The sequence below is a fragment of the Monodelphis domestica genome, chromosome 8, assembly GCF_027887165.1.
Source record: "Monodelphis domestica isolate mMonDom1 chromosome 8, mMonDom1.pri, whole genome shotgun sequence".
NCBI classification, from domain to species: Eukaryota; Metazoa; Chordata; class Mammalia; order Didelphimorphia; family Didelphidae; genus Monodelphis; species Monodelphis domestica.
Window position 1 is genome coordinate 54,050,891 of NC_077234.1, and position 22,892 is coordinate 54,073,782.

Sequence of the window (22,892 nt, forward strand, 5' to 3'; positions counted from 1 at the left end):
ATGGACATCCCAGTGAAATTGCTTGTCAGTTCCAGGAGGGATGTAAGTAAGAGGGGAGGGAGAAACAAGAATCATGTAACCATGAAAAAAAAAAATTCTAAGAAAATTAAAAAAAAATCTGGGTGGCTAAAATGATAGGTCTGTTGTAAACCAATATAATTAATTTGAGAGGAGGGGAAGGATTAGAGGAAATATTAATGGATTTAGATTTGAACATGGTAATTTTAAAATGCTAAAAGAATTCTTTAGGGGGTATATTTAGCAGATAGCTGGAAAGGTTTCAGGTGAAAATATCAAGCAAAGCCTAACAGATTTGCAAAAGTAAATTTATTTTTAAAATAATTTACAGTGGGTGATAATATTGTTCCATTTAATTAACTTTTTCATTATATATGTGATAATTTTAAACTCTATTATATAAATATTCAAACCTAATACATTGGAGCATTCCCTTTTTGAGCTTATTAATTAATAGTTATTTTTAATTTAAGATGAAGATTACCAGTAGAGAGAACAAAATGAAAAAAAAGTTTTCATATATTGCATTCTAATATTTATATATCTAGTTATATTCTTATTATTCATTGCATGAATTTCAGTTTCCCTCTTTTTCTGGAATTTGAACTGTATCTTTTAACTTGTGAAAAATAGAACTCTAGATCTAGGGGACAAAGGAACACCTGGAGCTTCTAATCTAAACTCCTAATTGTATATTTACTGAAGCCAATTCCCATGGAGTTTAAATTATATGACTAAGTTCATGATGTGGTTAACATCAATTATAAAATTTGAATCCATTTTCTCTAAATTTAGAACTGACCCTCTTTGTATCTCCATTTAAATGTCCCTCCAGTCTCTAATACTTTGCTGATGGAGTTTTGAATTGATTGAATCATTCTGGAAGGGAATGTGGAATTATGCCCAAATGGCTTTAAAAGACTGTATGTCCTTTGATCCAGCAATACAATTACTATGTTTGTACCCCAAAGAGATAAAATAAAAAAATTGTTTGTACAAACACATTCATAGCTGTACTCTTTGTTATGGCAAAAAAATGGAAAATGATGGGGTACCCCTCTATTGAGAAAGGGATGAACAAATTGTGGTATATGATGGTGATTTTATATGATTGTGCTTTAAGGGATCATGAACTGCTTGATTTCTATAAAAACTGGAAAGACCTCCATGAACTGATTGATGTGGAGTGAAATGAGGAGAACCAGGAGAACATTGTACACAGTAACTGAAAGAGACAATCAATGTAATAGACTTTGCTATTAATAGCAATGCAATGATCTAGGACAATCCTGAATGACTTATGAGGAAGAATGCTTTGTACATTGAAAGAACAATCGGAGTAGGAATGCCAAAAAAAAGCAGGATTTATCACGTGTTTATATGGGTATAGGATTTGGGATTTTTGTTTGAAAAGACTAATCTATTATAAAAATGAATAATATGGAAATAGAGATTGAGTGATAAAATATGTATTTGAGTGGAATTGCTTGTCAGCTCTGGGAGCAGGGAGAGAAGAGAGCAGGGAAAGAACATGAATCATGTCGCTTTGGAAAAATACTTAAAAATAAATAAATTAAGGACAACTGTATTCATGTACTCTCCTGACTTTAATAATTCCACAAAGCTGCTACCAGGAGGACGCTTAATATATGATATATCTTTATGTATTCAAAAATAGATATTATGTCTCTCCTGGTTGAACACTGGCACTTCCTTCCACCAATCTTCATGTTGGACATCATCTTGAGAATTTAGTTCTTTAAACTTTCCCTCAATTCTTCCAAATCTTGAAATATTTTCTAAACTATTCCATGCTTCCCAGATACTATACTTTTATTATTTATATTTTGAACTAAACAAAATATATTTTACTGTTCTCTAATAAATTTCATATTATCATTTGATTAAGTCTAATGTGCTATCTGTACAAATCATTATTTTTAAATCTTTACTCTGGAAGAATAAAATCTGTGTCATCTCCAAATGGATACCAATCAACTGGATACCAGTAATATGCTTCTCTGAAATTTTGTGTCATTACAAATTGGTTCTTATACTTGACAAGATTGTGAACCGCTTGAGTAGATGATCTCTAAGACATCTTACAGCTTTCAAATTCAATGGCACTACTTTTTGTTCTTCACTGGTGACAGATGAATAGGGGCATAACCATTTTTTCTATTTTCACTTATTTTTCCTTATATTTATTTTTACTTATATCCTATCTTACAAGTCATTATGGATGAAAATGACCCTTTTACCTCTTTTAAGTGAATAATAGTAGTCTTTATAATTTATTACTCTTGAAATGTCCTTGTCTAACATAATTAGCTCAAAGAAAAGTAAGGAACTTTCTCTTTTTCTCCACTACAATACTAAACATTTATTTCATTCTATGGAGGTGCTCTAGGACAAGTTCTAAGACTGTGTTGTAAAGAAGTTGTTATCAGGTACTATTAGGAATTTCTCCATGTGGGAGTTCACACAGTTGAAATAACATTTCTAGCCTCTTCCTCTCATCTTAATGAAATATTAAATAATGCAGTCATTGGAGGTTGTGTTCATGTATACTTATGTCTAGTTTCTGCCCTGCAACAATATTAGCCATCTTGTGAACACAAAATAAATGTTTCTACCTCATTCTACTACTTAGAGCATCTAATCAATCCACTCTAAACTACCTTCTCTGTTTTTGTTTTCATTTTATTCTTCTCTATGCATTTTTGGTTGCAGTCATACTTGTCTACTTTCTTTTTTCCTCACTTGGCATTGCATCTCTGTTATTTAGCTTATTGCCAAGTTCATTCCATCCTCATCTCTATCTCTTTGAACCTTAGTTTCCCTTAAAGTAAAGCTTGCATGCATCTTCCTACCAGATGCCTTTCCTTAAGTCCCAAATTGTTGGTCTTTTCTTCTCCTTGAAAAAGCTTTGCTATATTTTGGGGTAAATAGGTGATTCAGTGAATAGAGCACTAGGCTTGACATCAGGAAAATACACCTTTCTAAATTCAAATCTGGCCTCAAACATTTACTAGCTTTGTAACCTTGGGCAAGTCACTTAACCCTGTTTACCTTAGTTGCCTCATCTACTAGAAAAGTAAATTAGACATCACTCTTTTTTTGCCAAGAAAACCCCAAATGGATTAACAAAGAATCAGATATGACTGAAAATGTCAGAACTATACCAACATATTTATATATACTTTGTATTTATTTGGGTTGCCTCCATATTCATTTCCACCTAAGTAAAAATTCTAATTTGTTTTAGGAAAAGACACACTTTTGTTTTGTTTTATTTTTGTGTCCTAAGTACCTAAAACAGTGCCTTACACTTAGAAGCTACTAAACATATTGAATTGAACTAATCCAATATTCTAGCATCATTAAATGACTGATGAAGTAGATTTGCAATCTTGAAAGGCAAGACTCCAGAAACTCATCATCTCATTGAATGTCAAGATAATGGGATTAAAACTAGATAAAGATCTCTGTTTTTTTTTCCTTTGGTTCAAACTTAGTCATCTTTGTTCAGGGCCAAATCTCAACTGTTGCTTTTATAAGAATCCATGAATTTTAGTGAATTGTTTGCAATTGATGGTGAGATTCTAAGAGTCAACGTAATACTTGCCTGTATAACTTTGACATTTACATCTTAGAAATTTACCTGTTGTCTACAGCATTCAATTCTATTTGACAAATAGAGATAAATAAAGCTTTATAATTCAAAACCATAAAGGTCTAGTTCAAAATAGTGCTTCTGATACATGTAGTCAACTTGTATAGATATAGACATGTGTGCATGTAAAGATACATATATATTTACATATACATTCACGTGTCTGTACAAATATATGTAGATAATATGCACATTCATATATGTGTTTTCCCCCCATAAACTACAGCTAGCTAGTGGCACTAATAGAACTCCAAGACAAATCTGAGTTTACTATTTTTAGCCTAGCAGAAATATTTTTCAAGCTTTTCAGGGATTTGGTTATTTTGTTTTTATCATTAGGGCAAGAAATGTAACATGATGTAATCTCACTAAAATAAAAAAAAAAATCTCCAGTTACATCATCTCACAAGAAGAGTATTTTTTTGAATCATTCTCAATTTACTATAGATCCAAGTAAGAGAATACTCACATAAAATGACATTTTGGGGAGTTGTTTTAAAATATTTAACATAGGAGATCACTTTCCTCTGTTATATGGAGAGTAATTATTTTCTATATTTATACATGCTAATTAAAGTCAAACTATTGAGTTATAAAACCTTGAAATAAACTCATGCTAAGCCATGTGGAAAACCACACAAAGAGATATAAAAGGCTCCCATCAAAACAATATTTTATTTGAGTACATATGTATTAAATGGTGTCTACCCTGATACTTTCTTAGGTTGTAATTAGCTTTCCACAATGGAACTAATTACAGTATCTGTGAGGTGACATGGAGACGCAAAGGGTTGTGTGCCTGGTGAAGGGGGTGTGGATAATTAGTCCTTTAAGAGTAGTTCACAAAGACAAATGGAATCATGTGTTCTTTTTTTCCAGTCTCCCTTTCAGGAACTTTGAGAACACTAAAAATATATTATGCTATGTGACTACCCATTAAAGTAAAAAGAATATACAATACCATGCATTAAATAATCATGTACATCCCTTTGAATTGGAAAGAAAATCTTTATCATAGCAAGTATATCCATTCCCCAAAACAATCAAAAGATTATTACACTATGTCAAGTAATGAAATAACTGAAAAGATTAACTAAGTCCTTAGAATTTAGTCTTTTGTAGACCAATGAATAAATATGGTACAGCATATAAGCTATTTGCATATGAAAACTGGGATGAAATACATAAATCATCAATGACATATTTAACAAGAATGGGAAGTAAACCAGTCATGTGTCAATCACAATGAATAACAGATGGCTAACCCAAGCATTTTGCTGATATCCATGAAATGTTTAAAGAACCAGAGGATGGCCTCCAGCACATTGGGTGAATCTGCTATATATTTAAAGAAATTTATGAATTAGAGTCTTACAGAATGAAAAAACATGGAAAAATTACTATCCTCTGTGGTGGAGGAATATATACATCAATAACATCTTGAATCAATTTCAAAACTAGACTAAATTCATTATTTCCATGAGAACAGGGAGAAAAAGATTTTATAGGTAATAATAAAATCTATATATGTGATTTCCTTTAGCATATATTGTAAATATATTGTTGGTTATTTTTCTACCCTTCAATAGATTATGGAATTAACATTTCATCCATAAATACACGTACAATGTTTGACATTACATAGCAATTTGAATTGGGATGATGTAAATTTTCTATACACTATATAGTTTCTAGAGTACAATAAAAGTGAAGCCTTAGTAGCTATATCAACATTAACCACAAGGATCATTTTACTTTTAAATACAGAGAGGATTGCCTAATTAACTAACATTAGAGAGGTTTTATCCAGACCTGAGCATTAGCAACAGTTGATCTATTATCAGACCTACCCATTTTTTCTCAACGTTACTTAGCAATTAAAATCAAGCTGTCACTGTAGGTGATTTCATATGGATTATTTTATGAATCTCATCCTTCCATACATGAAGTTGTGGGTCACAAGTATCCAGTTAGTAAAAAGTAAGGCACAATTTATTTAATGAACCTATGTGTCCTAAAATAATGAATTTACTTCTTTCAAGTGAGTAATTCATCTTTTGATCAAGCAAGAATAGTACAAATATACACATGCATTCACTCTTAAAATCTAGATTGTCAAATGAATTAAAATTATTTGAAAGTATTGCATATAGTACAGTTGACGGAGGAAATACAATTAATTAATCAAAGGGTATGGTGTGTTTTGTTGGGGTAAGGGGAGAGTATTTTTAAATAAACCAGTTTGTTACAGCAGTCATTATCCAAATTAAACAGGAAATTATTTAAGAAAAATTGGGAAATATGACTCAATGACAACAAACTGGGATCTATGATAAAGGGCATTGTCAATTTTAAAAGACTCATCTTGAAACACATCATATATGAATGTAAATGAGTGAATATTTAAAAAGCTAAATAAAATGACATTCTTTAATATCCAGAGGAAACTGAAGAAATCTGATCTTACATAAAATGTAAATATATGTAGGAAACATATGATGTTCACATTTAATTTATTGGTAAAGGCTTTAAATATAGAGAATATTCCTCATGAGGAAAAGTTATAAAAATACACCAACGTCAAAGATATATTTTCCTTCCCACTTTCCTTTACAGATGAGTTTACCAATTATATTTGAGAAGAAATTTCAGTATTAGCATAAGCAAAATTGTTTTTATTATTATAGAAACATTTCTGTAGCTAGGAATTTCAAATTTTTACATTTTGAATATGCCATGTTAGAGTTTACATTTTAATTTTAAATTGTATTTCTCACAAAAAAGGTTAAAATATAATTTCCCCTCATGTTTTCACATATGCTCTATAATCATAGATGAGATTTATTCCAGTTACTTGTAAAGAAGATAATTTAATCAGAGCATGCTATCATTTACCAGCACACAGTTATAATTTCAAATTTGCTTTCTGCAAGCCAAACCAAATGAACATTAAATTAAACTTGATAGAGTGGAATTATGAAGAAACATTACATAGAGTTAACTAGTTATGCACAGTCATCAAACAATTAGTTTGGAAATTTGAACCCTAGTTTTCAACTTATTCAGAGTTTGAAGGGGCAAAAGCTTTCCATATTGAATTAATAATATAGTAAGTTTCCAGACAGGATGGTGTGGACTAGTTTTTATGTGAGTCAAATATTTTAACGTAGCCTCTACCTCAGTCTTTTGTTTTCTGTTGAAAGTTGTGTCTAAATGTATGTTTTTTTTTAACTATAAACTTAGCTTTGCTAAGTAAAGGGAAAAATGATTAATTCATAAGCCCATTTCATGGTTAAGTAAAATATGCTTTATATAAGAAGTTAAGAGACATTCCCCCAAGTCATCTGAATGAATTGGAATATATACGATAGCATAAGGCATAAAGGGTTGGCTAAGAAGGTTTCTGAAGTTGGAATGCATATCTAGGGAAATGCCAGAAGAATATTTCTCTTCCCAGTCAAAAGTAACATCTAATGCCAAACATAATTTAGAACCTGGCGGGTAAATTGTTATTTATATAGCAAAGCTAAAATATAAGAAAATGCAAACCAGATTTGACTTGTTCTGACTCAAAAATAGAAATTCAATTTCTAAAGACATTTTAAAATAATATTTGTAATCTATTTATCTTTAGAGTGACACAATATATTTGAATGAAACCACAATTTGTTGTTGGTAGTATATGGACAGTAAGGTCACTGTCCTATAATTGGCCTTCTTTAAATAAACATGCAAACATTTTGAAGTTTGCACATTTACACCAGGTTTCAATGTCACTGTCTTTTGCCCCCAAATAAGTGCAGGAAATGTAACAAAATAACTTTAGTTTTCATGAAAAAGGTTGGACTCGAGTGTCTTTGTTTCTAACTCTTTTATATCCTGATAACTTTCTAACTTTCCAAGCCTCCTAACCCTTCTTCTTTCCAACTGTTTTACAGAGCAATGACCTTTGCTTTCTTGTGATTTGTCACATTAGGCATTTTGTCCCCAGAGTCTGTATCTGGTTATCCCTCATGCCTAGTGCTCTCCTTCCTTGTTGGCTTCTTTGGCTTCCTTCAGTTCATTCTGTGAAATACTTTTCCTGGACTCTATTAATGCTAAAGCTTCCCTGCTCCATTTTGTCCTGTATATATGTTGTTTGTACAGAGTGATGCCCATGTTGTCTCTTCCATTAGACTGGGAATCTTTTATAAGCAAAAATTGCTTTTGCCCTTTCTTTTTATGCCCCAAACTTAGCCCAGTGCCTGGCACATATAATAGGTACCTGGGAACTTAATACATGCTTTTTGGCTTGATATGATTTAATTAATATTAATGTTTTTGGTCCTGATTCATCCTCCAAACTAGATCACCAGAGACCTAGCCTCATCAGAGCTAAAACCACTTGGCTTTGCCTCACTAAGGATCATGCCTCCCATTTATATCTTTCCTCCCCTCCATTTGTTTTCTTCCTGTGATGGTGTGTACTTTAATGAAATTCCCAATATCATTCCTTCCCAACGAGGCACAGCAATTGTTCCATTTTCCATGTTTATGATGTCCAAGACCATAATAATCTTCCTTGGCCACAATTCCCCTATATATATATTGTGTTTTTTTTCACCAATTACTTCTAAGTTCCTTGGGGGCAAGAATTATTTTATTTTAGGATTAATATCTGCAGTGCCTAGCAGAGTGACTGTCTTGGGTTCTCTCTTGTTCACTCCATCTCCTTCTAATTGGAAAGTATATTTATAAGAGTGAGATAATTGTATCTGAGTGTCCCCTGATATCACATTTCAGCAAGCCCAATCTAGATGCCGAGATTATAGAATTTCTTCCAACACTCTCGCCCTGTAAATTGTTGTCATTCCCACTGATCCAGTCAGGTAAAGCTCTATGATCTGTTTTAGAAGGGTTTTGTTTTCTATTCAAGAGTCATCAGCTCCTCAAGGAGACATGGGAAGGAAAAAAGAAAAGGACAATGCAGGTAGAATGTCATGGACTTAAAAAAGACCAATTTGTCTAAGGATTTGTGCTGACCTAAGACTATAGAATTAGATGTCTTCATGAGAAAGAACTAGGGAAAAGAACTAGCTTTCTAATTTAAGCATCAGAGTTTATTTGAAGAAACAATCCAGTATAGCTTAAATTCTGGAGGAGATGAGCAGCTAAGTGACTCAATGGATAGAGACTGATGCCTTGAGACAGAAGGTCCTGAGTTCAAATATGGCCTCAGACACATTCTAGATATATGACTGAGCAAGTCACTGCACCATCATAGTCTAAAAAGTACAAATATTACTGACATTTGGGATAGAGAAATAGATTATTATGTATGTAGTTGATGAATGTTTGTTTATTAGTATAGGTAGGTAGTTACTTCACCTCTGCTTTGGAAACAATACTTAGTCATGATTCTAGGACAGAAAATATGGGTTAAAAACACTTTTAAGATTTCTATGAAACACCATAAATAATGATTGTTTTCTTTGGGAAAGAAAGAATACACACAAATAACTGTATAAAATACAAGGCAGACATTTCTTGTCACAAGACCAACAAGATCAAGCAATCAGTAAACATGTTATCATGCCAAGAACTGGAGGCACTGGGGTAGGTACCAGGATTTCAGTTATTAGTTTTCTTCAGTTAACTACAACTGTCTCCTCCACCACTAATCCCTATCAAAATGAATTCTTTACAAAAATTAGAGGAGTAACAATTAAGCCCTTAGGAATAAGAAGGCAGCATCCTAATAAGGCAAAATGTTTACAAATAAACACTAGAGAGATTTTTCTAATGCTTAAGAGCTTACTGAGAAGCTCTCTGCCACAGTTTCTTATCCTCATTCTAGGGCTTTAGCAAGAGGACAAGCTAATTTGTATGTGGCCTCATTGTAGATATCTCTCCATCTTCTAGAGACCCTCTATTGGAAGCATGGATTTTTCTTCTAATGTCACAAGATGAAAAGATGGTGATTTTGCTCAACCCTTTATAGCTGAAGCAAAGAGAATCAGAGAAAGGAATGGGAAGATGGAAAAAGTGGCACTATTTTTACCTCTAGACCTGGAGGAGCAGGAGGTCAGTCTGGGTCTCTGTCAAGAGCCACTACAGACAGTTTTTACTACTGACAGTTAGGATAGAGAAATGGATTTAAGGAGTTCATAGGTGATGAATGTTTATTTATTAGTATAGGTAAGTAGTTAGTGAATAAAATTATAGGTAGAGTAGGTTAGATTAGGCCTGCTCTGGCCAATCAGAAGAACCTGTCCTTGAATACAGTTAGAGTAGGGTTTTTAGAAATTTTAGTTAGGATTGGAAATTTAGGTATAGTCATAAGACCTTAAGATCTTTCCTCCTTTTTATTTCCTATCTGTACTTCTCAAATTAAACTAAATATTTTATTCAACTGCTTGCCTCACTTTTGTCAGATTCCTACCAATTAACCCTTCGACCAGAGGTTTTCTTGGCAAAGATGCCAAAAGGGTTTGCCATTTTCTTCTCCAGCTCATTTTATGGATGAGGAAACTGAGGCAAACAAGGTAAAGATACTTGCCCAGAATCATATAACCAGTAAATATCTTAGGCCAGATTTGAGCTCTAGAAGATGTCTTCCTAATTTTAGGTCTGGAACTTTGTCTGCTTCACCACCTAGATATCTGAACAACTGTAAAGGGTAAAATTAAGGTTTGAGACTGAATATAATTTTTAGTAGTTGCCAGGGATTTAAATTCTAAATCCCAAAGAAATACTCAGGATGGAATGGAATTTTATGGTGGTTTATTTACAGTAGAAGGAAGAAATTAAGAATGAGTGAGAGAGAGGGAAAAGGGAAGAAGATCTTCTCTGGCCTGATCTGAGCCAGGGGGATTTCAGATAGCTCAGCCAAAGGGCCTTCCCAGAAGATTAAATATAGCTAAGTTTCCAGGCAGGAGGCCTCCTCCAAGATGAGGGGCCTCCTTGGAGGCTGGTGCCTCCAGAAAGCCAAGTAAAAGGGATGTCATCCTGAACACTCACCACGTGATCATCTCAGGGAAACAGTCTGAGGTCTCAGGCTGGAGCTCCTCCAAGTCAAATTCTACCACCAAAGACACTCTTACCGGAAGAGACGTGAAATATAAAGGCAGTTCTTTACATCACTTCCTGTGTCTCACATGTACCAATGGTGACTTCAACTTGGCTTTGGACAGCCCAGGAGGTCTGTCAGTTTTTTTCTAATTTGTCACTTGCTAGCACATGTAGGTCATAGACCTTTCTCCCCCACACTTAATCCTAAACTAGCAGTGTATACATTCCTGGTTGCTAAAATTCTAAAGACTAATCAGGGTAGAGTAAATCTAAAATTTATACTACACCACTGAGGGTACTATAGATTAGTAAATTTAGAAAAAAAATTATTAAAATAATTATAGAGAAATAAATAGGAATAATTAAAGAGAAAAATCCTTAATAACAACCTACAATGTACAAAAGCAAAAAATCAATATACTTTCAAAGCTTTTTATAAAGCTTGAAATGTTATTATTCTAATATTCATAAAATGTTCTTCTGTTCACTTTGTTGTATTAGCTCATAGAAGTCATCTAAAGGTTCTCTGCTATAGTGATTCATAATAATTATTTTTAACAAAAGAATAATGTATTATATTTAAATTACACAATTTATTCAATAATTCTACAATACATGGTCAAATGTTTAGTTTTTGGTTCTTTGCTACAATAGAAAGAGCAAGGCCATTTTCATTTTCATATATCTTCCTCTCTGAGGAAAAATTAAAAAGAATAGTATCAAATCATCAAAGATAATATAATAATACAAAAATATAATAGAACCAAAAAGTGAATTAATACCCAATTGGTAGATTAGTCTTTAAGCAAAATTGATTAAAATTTAGTCTAATTAATCATCACCTGAGATGTCAGAGGAAAATTTATTTCAAATCTTAAGGTGCTATATAAATTGTGGTTATTGTCATTATTATTATTTTTAGTGATATTTCTTTTTCAACAGTAATTGAATTAGGTATTTTTATAATAAATTCAAAATAGAAGCAGAAATAAATAAAATTTAATAAAAATAAGATATCATAAATGATGATATACTTTATATTTCTTTGTTTGTTAGGCTTGAAAAAAATTTAGTGACAGTCAGAGTATAATATTTTAAAGTTCAAATTATGATTTCATCCATAAACCAAGCCTTCTAAAAATATAAAGCAAGTCTTTAAAGCAAAGGTATCAACCAAAACTTGAGTGATAGCCAAAGAGCATTAAAATGTAATTGGGAAATAGTAAACAAAATTAATAGGAATTAAATGAAATCTAGAAAATACATTATGGTTTTTTAAGTCAATATGTACCCCATAGGAATCCTTATATATGATTTAGAGGCAGCCATTTATTTCATTTTGACACCACTACTCTTAACTGCTCTTGTTAAACAATAAGGACATGATTTTTGTTGAAGGAAAATGAATTCCTTATTCAGTCTTAAGAAAAATCCAGAGCTTTAAAATAAAATGCGAATTTTTTCATAATCATTCTAGTGATTATACTCCACTTTGCTTCTTCTCTCCTTCCTGGTTTCAACTCCAAGGAACAAGATACTCCCATTCCAGAAAATCTTTTGTAATATACCTTACCCTCTCCTTTTGGGTGTTGTCTCTCCCTTTAGATTGCAAATTCTTTGAGGGTAGGGACTATCTTCCTTTAATAATTATATTCCTATTGATTAGAATAGTGCCTGGGAAATCATAGGTGCATGATAATTTTTATTACATATCGTATAAAATATTTTCCTTTCATTTCATTTATGAGGGAGGCTTTGTTTTTAAGTTGGGAAATAGCAAAATACCCATTTTATAGATAAAGAAATTAATACGCTCTTATTGTATGTCATACCCTGGGCTAAGAATTAGAAATATAAATACAAAAGACAATATTAAATAGCAATGATTCTTTTTCTCATATATGAAAGTCACTTTATATTTCTAGTTCCTTGAATTGGCTTATTTGGAATAGCTTATTTAAATTTTCTGACTATTAAGTAATTTTTAGGAGAACTTTTTATTATGAAATGAATTTCTTCATCTTTATTATCATTAAGAAAATAGAACTTTTTCTTTAGTCTATCCTCAGAATTATGTTGACTTGAGAAAACTAGCATTTTTTTGGTAATAATATAGAAGGACCCTATTCTCTATTATAGAATGAGTCTTTTTTATATTAATTGTCAACAAACTATTTGATATTAATGAGTCTGTTGTTCTCATAGATATATTTAAAAAAATGTATTGTTTTGTTTCCTTTGGGATTTTTTTGCATTGATTTTAAAAATTTTAAAGTTTCGAAAAAGAAGTTAAAAGTTTTAAAGTTTCTAATACCTGTAAATATCATTTCACCTAGCTTATACATTATACATAAAGACTTTCAAGATTTTGTTTCTGATTGCTAGGTCACATGTTATATTCAGAGGAAACATTTAAACAACATAAATACAACAATCTTTATCCACTATCAATATCTTTTGTAAATCTCACTTATTTTTGTCTTTTGGATTTGAGTAGTTTTTTTTTTTAGGCTTATATACTTTATATACTTTCTCTACATTAAATTGCATCTTTACTCCTATTCTCTAAGTATCAATTTTCAGGGGATATAGTAAATGTTTTCCTCCAACTGGCTATGTATTTAACTGTCAAGAAATTATATTAACCAATATTGAAAAATTATTCTTATGAAATCTAGAAAAGGTTATTTATTATAATAAAGAAAAGAAATGGTATTATTGAAGATTTCCAATTCAGGGACCAAATATGATGGAGTAAAGGATACTCAAAAACACCCCAAAACAAATCCTGGAGCTGTGGAACTAACAGAAAACAGGGTAAAGCAATGCTGCAACTAAGACAGTGTGGAGTGAAAGTAAGCAGGGTTTATTTTGCTGTGTTAAGATGGGAGAATGAGGTCTACTACTCCAAAGTGGAATTTGAGTGGGATCCAAAACAAGGAACAGAAGGAAGGAGCACAGTGAAGTTTGGTCCAGTCTGTGGGGAGATCAGAAATCCACAAGATAGAGTACAGTGGGAATAATATAGCCCAACCATTTCAGTCTCATCATTTTTGCCAAAGTAGGCAAAAAAAGGAAGAGCATGTCCCAGAATAGTGGAGCCAAGGTGGGAGAGGGCAGAACCTGTCATTCTCTTGAATGAGCAGCTGCAGTATTCCTCACTCCACAGAAGTCCCAGACACATGGAATATTCCAAGACACAAAAAGGAAGCCAAGTTGAACCCAGGCATCAGAATAGACTACAATACGACCTCAGGACAGTACCCCAGGAACTGAACTTAGCTTCAACATATAGGCAAGGTCAGAAAACAGTGAAGAAAATACAAAGAAAAAGCCTGATCTTTGAAAATTATTTCAACAACAGGAAAGAGACCAAAATACTGGCTCAGAAGGAGAATTGAATGCAGAAATAGAAATGCATAAGGAAAATGTAAGAGGATGTCAGGCCCAAAATCAACTCCTAAAAGAAATCCAAAATAAATAATTAAAAAAAAAACAAATAGGAGATGTAGAAGAAAATTGATAAAGGCAATGAAAGAATCAAGAGCTTAGAACAAAAATTCACTGAAAAAACCCCAGTTTCTCTAGAAAGGAAGTACAAAACGACAAGCAAGAAAATTACTCCATAAAAAGGAAATATAAAACATCAAGTAAAAATTTCTTTCCTGAAAGTAAAAATTTGACAAATTATGACTCCATAAGATATCAAGAATCAATAAAAAGAAATTCAAAAGTATGGAAAAATTTAGAAAAATACAAAATATCTCATTGGAAAAATGAGCTAGAAAAAGATCCAGAAGAGATAATCTAATTATGGAAGAAAAAAATTCAAGAATATCCAGGGAATTATTGAAAAATATGAAGGAAAGTAGCTTAGTTGTATTAAATCTCAAACTGTATTATAAAACAGCAACCATCAAAATAATCTGGTACAGCCTAAGAATTAGAACATTAGCTCAATGAAATAGATGAGGCACTCAACATGTAGTAGAAAATGACCATAGTAAGCTAGTATCTGACAGACCCAAAGATCCAAGCTTTTGGAAGAAAAAGTCATTATATGACAAAACATGCTAGGAAAACTGGAAAAAGGTATGGCAGAAACTTGTCATAGATTAAAATCTCATATCATATACCAATGAAAAGTTAAAATAGAACACATGATTTAGAAATAAAGGAGGAAGGAGAGGGAAACAAAATAGTTTACTTTTCAGAACTATGTAAAAGGAAAGCATTTTTGATTAAAAACAGAGAAAACATTTCAAGATGTAAACAGATTACTTTGAAAAATGTTATAGTATGTGTTTCTGAGAAAGGCCTCATTTCTAACATATATAGAGATCGGAATCAAATTTTTTACAAGACAAATTATTTCCCAACTAAGGGATATTAACACAGTTCTCAGTTGAAAAAATTAAAACTATCTTTAATCATAAAAATGCTACAAATCTCTATTAATTAGAGAAATTCAAGTTAAAACAACTAAGATACTATCTCACACCTATCAGATTGGCTAATATGACCAAAAGGAAGACGGATATTGGAGAGAATAAGAGAAAATTGAGACGCAAATACACTGCTGGCAAATGGATACAACCATTCCGTAGAGCAAATGGAACCATACCCAAAGGGCCACTAATCTCTACATGACATTTATCACAGCAATATCACAACTATGCAGGTAACCCAAAGAGATCAGAGATAGGGTTAAAGAGTCTACCTATACAAAATATATTTATAGCAGTTCTTGTGGTGGCAAGGAATTGGAAGCTGAAGAGATAGCCATCAACTGGGTCTTGGCTGAACATAATGATTGTGATGAAATTTTATTGTGCCATAAGAAATGATGAACAGGATTATCACACAGACATACACACCACACACAGAGAGACTCATACAAACCTGGAAAGGCATATATGAAGTCATGCAAATTGATGTGAGAGGAACCAGAAGAATGTTGTATACAGTAAAAGCAATAATGTACAATTATCAACTGTGAATGAATTAGTTATTATCAGCAATGCAAAGATATAAGAGACCTGCAAATAGCTCACGATAAATACAGGTATACACCATCATATAAGGAATTACTGGAGTCTGAATGAAGTTTTAAGAATACCATTTTCCACATCATTTCTTTCATGAGATTTTTTTCTTATATAAGTGATAATTGTCTTCTTTCATATGATGAACAAGTTAATACTTATTACATAACAGGACATGAATAACCTTTATCATTACTCCTGCCATCTCAGGGAGGGAGGAAAGGTAGGAAAGAGTGAGAGAATATGATTTGTAAAATATCAGAAAATGATTATTAAAAATTGTATCTTTATGTAATCTGGAAAAATATTTTAAAGAGAAATGAAGTTATTTTAATTTTGAACAAAGAAAATCATGTTTGTAATTCAAATATTTCAAGCATAGTGACAATGTAGTTCTTCAGATATATGAGCCTATGCCAACAAAGAATGATACTGGAAGTCCACATTCTTGTCAAGAGAATATATACCTGATCAAAATTTATGCCAACTGAACATTAAAAATCTACTTTTCACTCATAGTTGGAATGAATTTTCCGAAAATGGTGCTTTTATTGACTTTGATATGATATTTTAACGAAAAAGTAGTACTGAGGATATATAATTGGTCATTCCTTCATCTACTTCTTCTGAGTATCTCTTACCAGTCTGGTAGGGTAGAAACTTAACAGTTTAGAAATCTCTATTTTATAAAACAAATTAATAATTATTCATTTGTTGGTATTATTCATGCTTATGATGTTTGTCTAATGACTCTACTGGTGGAATTGAGTCATCTTCATATTAATATTCTACTAGTAAATAGTTACAATTTATTATTGCATGGAAGAATGGCCCACATATTCCCCCAAATTAAAAACAATCTTTAATTAAAAAGCAAAATTAGTGTCTTTGTATGCTCAAAGGCAATGAGAATAATCACTTCATGGAAAACTTGGCAATTACACCTGAGACAGGTCTCAATGAGCATAAACAAGTAGAACAGCATGAATATAATTTTAGTTTATATTTAACCTTCTGATATAGAATATTTAAATGAAGATTAATACTATGAAACCTTAAATTAATTCAGATAAACTAACAGCTAAGTAGACATACTGCTTGATAACTGATGACTTAATTATGCAAATGGGCACAGGAGAGCATGGTCATAAAAATTATGTTGGGAAGCATGATTTTTAATCAAGAATTGAGGCATCAACTGAACTACATTCAAGTCTCTTATCTGTTCATCATCAGTTTCTTTTTTAAAACTTTTAAAATCTTTTTCAGTTATATGTAGAAACAATTTTTGACAATTTTAATGGAAATTTTGCAATTAATATTCTTTATCTCCCTCCCTCTCATTCCAAGGTGGCAAATAGTTCAATATGTATCAGTACTCCCATTTGAAACAGATTTTCATATTCTTCATGCCACAAAAGAAGACATATATCACATATACAATTTAAAATTTTAATGAAGGAAATAAAGTGAAAAGGGGCATACTCATCAATATTTTCTTGAAGTAGAGACTCAATAGATAATAAATATAGTAAGCACTAAAGAATATCCCAAAACATGACTATATCATAATTGATATGATTATTCAGAAATAAAATAGTTTCTGAATATAATGTAATAAAATAAATACTACAAATAGTTATTAAATATAATGGATGACAAATTATAAAAATAATGAATTGCGAAATACAATATTTCAAAATCAGTTGTCTTAATTCAGAATGCAATTTTGTTATGTTTTACTCTTTATAAACTTCTAGTAGGCTTGTCACACTATTCTGAATTGTGTTAATATAGAAAGCATAAATTCTTTTAACATTATTGCTTTTTGCTTCTATTCTCCATTATCTTTTCTTTTACTGTATTTATATTTTCAGTCTTCTGTTCTCAGTTTTATTTCTTCAGCAAGACCCTCTTCTTTGGCATCATTCTTTTTTCTATTTTGTAGATTATTTTTGTATTTATATTTTAAATTCTGGGTTTTCTCGCTTTAATCTGCACTCTCAAGATTCTAGTTTCTCTTTTGAACCATTCAGGAATTCCTTCCAGTAGTTAAATAATCTGTTAGGAATACACATTTTTCTATATTTCATTGGGTATTGGTTTAATTTCCTTTTCTAGCAATGCTTATTTAGAGAACTTTGTAGTCTTATGCCCTCATGATTTTATTTTCCTTCTTGTTGACTCATCTACTTTTCCCCTCTTCCTTTCATGTTATCTTCCTCTTGAGGTCTTTGGATATTCTGTTATCCTTATATTACTGTATGACTCATTTTCTGCCTCCTTCCCCTTTCACAGTCAGTTATTCTACCAGAAACTCTATGTCTCAAAGTTGGATCCTTCAGTCACTTCTCTTGTTTGAAAATTTTGTTTTCAGTGTCCTCAGTCCTTGCTCAACGTGTCTTCAAGGTGCAGGGCAGGAGTGGTTCCATTGGTCTGTCAGTCTCTTTTTCTTCAGGACTAGTGCAATCTTACCTGCTGTACACTGTCTCATATTTCTATTTCTGTGACTGTCATTGTCCTAGACAGTTTATCCCTGCTCTAGTATACCTCCTCTTCCTCTGCAAAAAACTTGATAGTATTGATTTCTACTGTTTGTTGCCACAGAATGGTAGGGCAAGGACACGGTAAAGACTGCAGCAGAAACAGAGAAGTAACTGAGTGGGTTCCAGAATATAAGTAGATGTATATATTAGTGCGCCATATAAAAATCTGTAGGTAGGTTGGAGGGGGAAGGATTGCAAGGGAAGATTTGCTTGGTGAGCACTAAGGATTGATACTCATCACTTAATTCATAAGACTCTTTTTTCCTTTTATGACTTGGCCTGTGGATAGCTGTAGTTCTTCTAATCTGGCACACAATTCCTCTTTTTGAGTTTGTTTTTTGAGAATTAGTGAAGATTACAGAAAATGTCTATCTAATTCTCCTTTATTGCCATGTGTGATTGAGAGAAATGGGCAAAGTCAGAAGAGATGAAATGCAAAGAAGAAGAGCTCAAGAGAGCAGATAGAATACTCCAGACACAGACCCAGAAGGGGAGGGGAGAGAATTCTATGGAAGGTTGGAAAGGAGGAGCAGTTGGCCAAAGCTGCCTTCTGGACACTTCTTCATTGATATGGTCTTCACCACTTGACTTCACTTCTCTCTGGCCAATCTCTCTGAAAGAAAAAGGCTGAAGAAGAGCTTGGTTTTTACCTTCCTTGACCTGACTGTATTGAAAGTCTCTGGCCCAGTGAAGATCTCAGCTGAATATAAACTGTTTTCTCTCAGGGGAAGTCAAACTTATTTATTTTGAAGGAACTTTGAATTGAAGCCTTCTATCAGAGATAGGAAATTATAGCTTAGGGAAATCCCTTTCCATCTCTCTTTTTAATTTCCCTATTCCCCTTTCCCAAAAGAGAGTAAATTGGACTTTCAACTACAAGAAATTGTCTTTCAACATTTGTAGTAGGAGGGAGTATTTAAATATTCAAGAAGGCTGGGGAGGGGTGACTCACCATCTGTTAAGCAAAGACTCCATTAGGCTGCCTAGTAGGGAGAAAAAGAAGGAAGGCTTGTCTATGAATTTAGTCCTCTTACCTCCACCTGCTTCCTGGGATAACATCTATTCAGTACCCATCTCTCAGTATTCCCCTTCACTACACATGTTACCATAAGGAAACATAAAAGTGTTTAGCTATATTATGGAATTATATGGATATGGAAACATGGTTTGGTTGCAAGAATTGGTCTTAATTTCTACATCAGTTGGGAATGACTGAACAAATTATGGCATATGAATATAATCTACTTTTTGTAATATATTAATCAAATTGTGATGTGATAATTGAATTATTGAGATATAAGAAATAATGAATATAGATTAGATTAGAGAAACTTCAAAACCCTAGTATGGAAGACTAGAGAATAATGCAAACATAACTGAGTAGACAATGATAAAAAAAGATGAAATTAAAACCTTGAATGACTTCCAAACTCACCAATATAGTCAGAAGACCAATAATAAAGCATATTTACAACATATGAGAGATGATGAAGTATTGGTAAAACATGAGATGTAATTTTAAATGAATACATGATACATTTATTTGTTACAAGGGAGGAGTTCACTTTTGAGGAGAGGGAACTTTTGGGTAATGATAGAATAAAAGAAAGTAGTGTCAACAAAACATTTAAAATACACAAAATAAAGGGAAAGAAAGTTCAATAGGGGACACTGACAATCAGAACATATTTTTCTTAACTGTTTTAATATGTTCTAAAAATCAGCATAAAGCAGAAATTCATATTTTCACAGGAAATCCTATTTGTTCTTTTTACAAGTTAAAATATTCACATTGGTTAAATTCATGATTAAAATAATAAAAGAGAAAAATGAAAAAGTATTGAGAATGTAGACTATTGAAATTATAATTAGATGGATTCAAAGCTGGTTGAATACTCCAAATGAATCAAAGAGTAGTCATTCATGATTTAGTGAGAGCTTGACAGGAAGTCTTCACTGAGAATCATCAAGCATCTGTATTTAGCCCAGGATAATTAAAGATTTAAAACAATGAATTGATAAAGTCTTTGTTAAAATAATTGTATGAAGGAATGCTATTTTTAATGAACTGACTCATCTCAATTTCTCTGTAAAACATGGAAGTTTGATTTAATAACCTCTTTGTCCCTTTCAATTTCTAAATCTATAATCTCAAATTGACCCCAAATATATTAATTTTAACTTCTGTCTGCAAGGGTTATGTATTTTGATGTTTTAACCCATAACTGCTATACAGTTAGATATCTGTAAGTGAAAGTAAGGGAAAATGGTGGGTAGAATGGTAATAATAACAGTCAAAGTAATGTTCATTTATATGGTGCTTATTATATATCAGCACTGTGCTGTGCTTTACAATTATTATCTCATTTGGTCCTTACAACAACCATGGGAGGTAGATGCTACTATTTATATATTTATGAATGAGGAAACTGAGACAAACAGAAGTTAAGTCATTCCCCTTAGCTCACATGGTGAGTAAGTGCTTCAGAATGGATTTGGATTTAGAACTTCTAGATTTCAAGCCCTATCCATTGTGCCAGCTAGCTGTAATGAAAAGAAGGAATTGGACAAATAGTATCAGTGTTGGTCTGTATTCATATATTTAGGGAGGGGTTAAAAGAATTTTTAAAGGTCTTTTCTGTTTTGTATATGTATGTATACATGCATATTTGGGATTTAAAGTTTATTTGAACACTATATGTGCAATGTAATGGTAAGGATTAACATTGGAATATTATAGCTTAAGTCAAAATTACTTTACTAATTTGCAAAGAGGTAGAAAGAGTGAAAATTGAAATTGGAGATAAAGAGATAGATTCTTAAAAAGCCTACCAACCCTAAGAACATTTCCAGGAAGTGAAGTGCAGTTCAACATCCTGGCAGGAGGCTTCCTCAGGTCTTGAACTCAGCATGGAGTCTTCAGCCTGAAGTCTGCCAGTGCAGCTTCCTCCAAAGCCATGGCAGGAATCTCAGTCACTCACCCAGCAAGCCAGGGCAAGATCGCAGGAAAGAGTCTCCTTCAAAGCTGTAAAAAATAGACTCGAATACAGGACTACAATCCCCACGAGCCTTTGCTTCACTTCCCCAGAATGCCTTGTAATCTCACCTGGGCCGAGATCGAGAAGATATTTAAGCAAAGGCTTTTGAAGGCTCTGGGGTCTTTTGGACTTCCGTTTTGGGAGCAGAGGCGTCTCTTCCATGATGTGAGGTTATTTTGTCTAGGCCTCTGGCCTAGGCACATGTTTCTTACTTGTATATTCTTAATCTTTAACCTTTAATAAACCTCTAAAAAATATAATACTCCTTGCAGAGAGAAACTAATTTCTGCCTCAGATGCCTCAGTCTCCCCATCTCCCCTAAATTTTAATTGTTACAGTTGGCGACCTAATGGAAAAAAGAACTTTCAGTCTTCTGATTTCTTTTCTGATCTTAAATTCAGTTTTAATATCTAGTACCTAGAAAAAAAAATTTTTTTTGAGCCATATCTCTCTGGCCAAGGTTTTCTACCCTCGCAAAGCTGCTACAGGCTCCGGACCTGCCCCGCCGCTTCCTGCCTGCAATCTGCAGCCCTGATCGTCCTCACCTGGTACCTGGTCCCGGCCTTGCCCACCCCCGCAGCCACTCCTGCTCCTGGCCTCTCACCAGCCGCTGCCTGCCTATTTCTGCGCCCCAGACCCACAAGCGTGACCCCAGCCGGCTCATCACCCAGATCCTTGGAGCAGATCGCTCAGGACTCATTGCGACCAGCTGGTAACAGTATTGGCCACGTGGGCGGAGGGGAGAGACCAGAGGGAAAGGAGACCGGGCAATTTTCCCTTAGGCTAAGCCTCCACGGGGTATTGGCCGCAGGGGTATCAGAGAGGGGAAAGAGAGAAAAGACTAGAGAGAAGAAACAGACTTTTCAAACAGAAACTTAATAGCAATGGGCTGTTTAAAAGGATTTTTGACTCTTCTGGCAATTTCATTGATTTTACCTGCCTGTCAGGGAGCAGACTCAGCCCAAAGATTCAACTTTAACTTTGGGGAGGAAAATGGGTGGCCCAGCGAACTGGAAGCCAGGCCCAAAGACGGGAGGTCTCTAGTTAAAATCTGGCCTCCGATGCTTCCCAGCTGTGGGGCCCTGGAGGGATCCCTTGAACCCCATAGCCTAGCCTTTACTACTCTGCCTTCAGACAATAGACATTTAAATGGATAATTAAAAAACAAACAAACAAACAAAAAAAAAAAACCAAGGAACTTTGAAGAGACTAAAGGCTATATTCTAAGGCATTTCAGACTCCAATGGTTTATAAAAAAATCTCTGTATTCTATTGCATTTTTTGTTTAAGGTTTAACTTTGTGATTTTAAGTCCATATATTACTGGATTCAATATTATTCTGCTTGAACTGAAGGTTGATTGAATTTATTTTGAATGTACTGAGTTTTAAAATTCTGTTGTTTTTCCCCTATAACTGTGTTGAACAAATATTATTGTGAATAAGCCCATATATGAAAAAACAGCTTTTTTTATTTTGCTGAGGATAGATGGACTTCAGAACTGGTTATAATTGTATTAA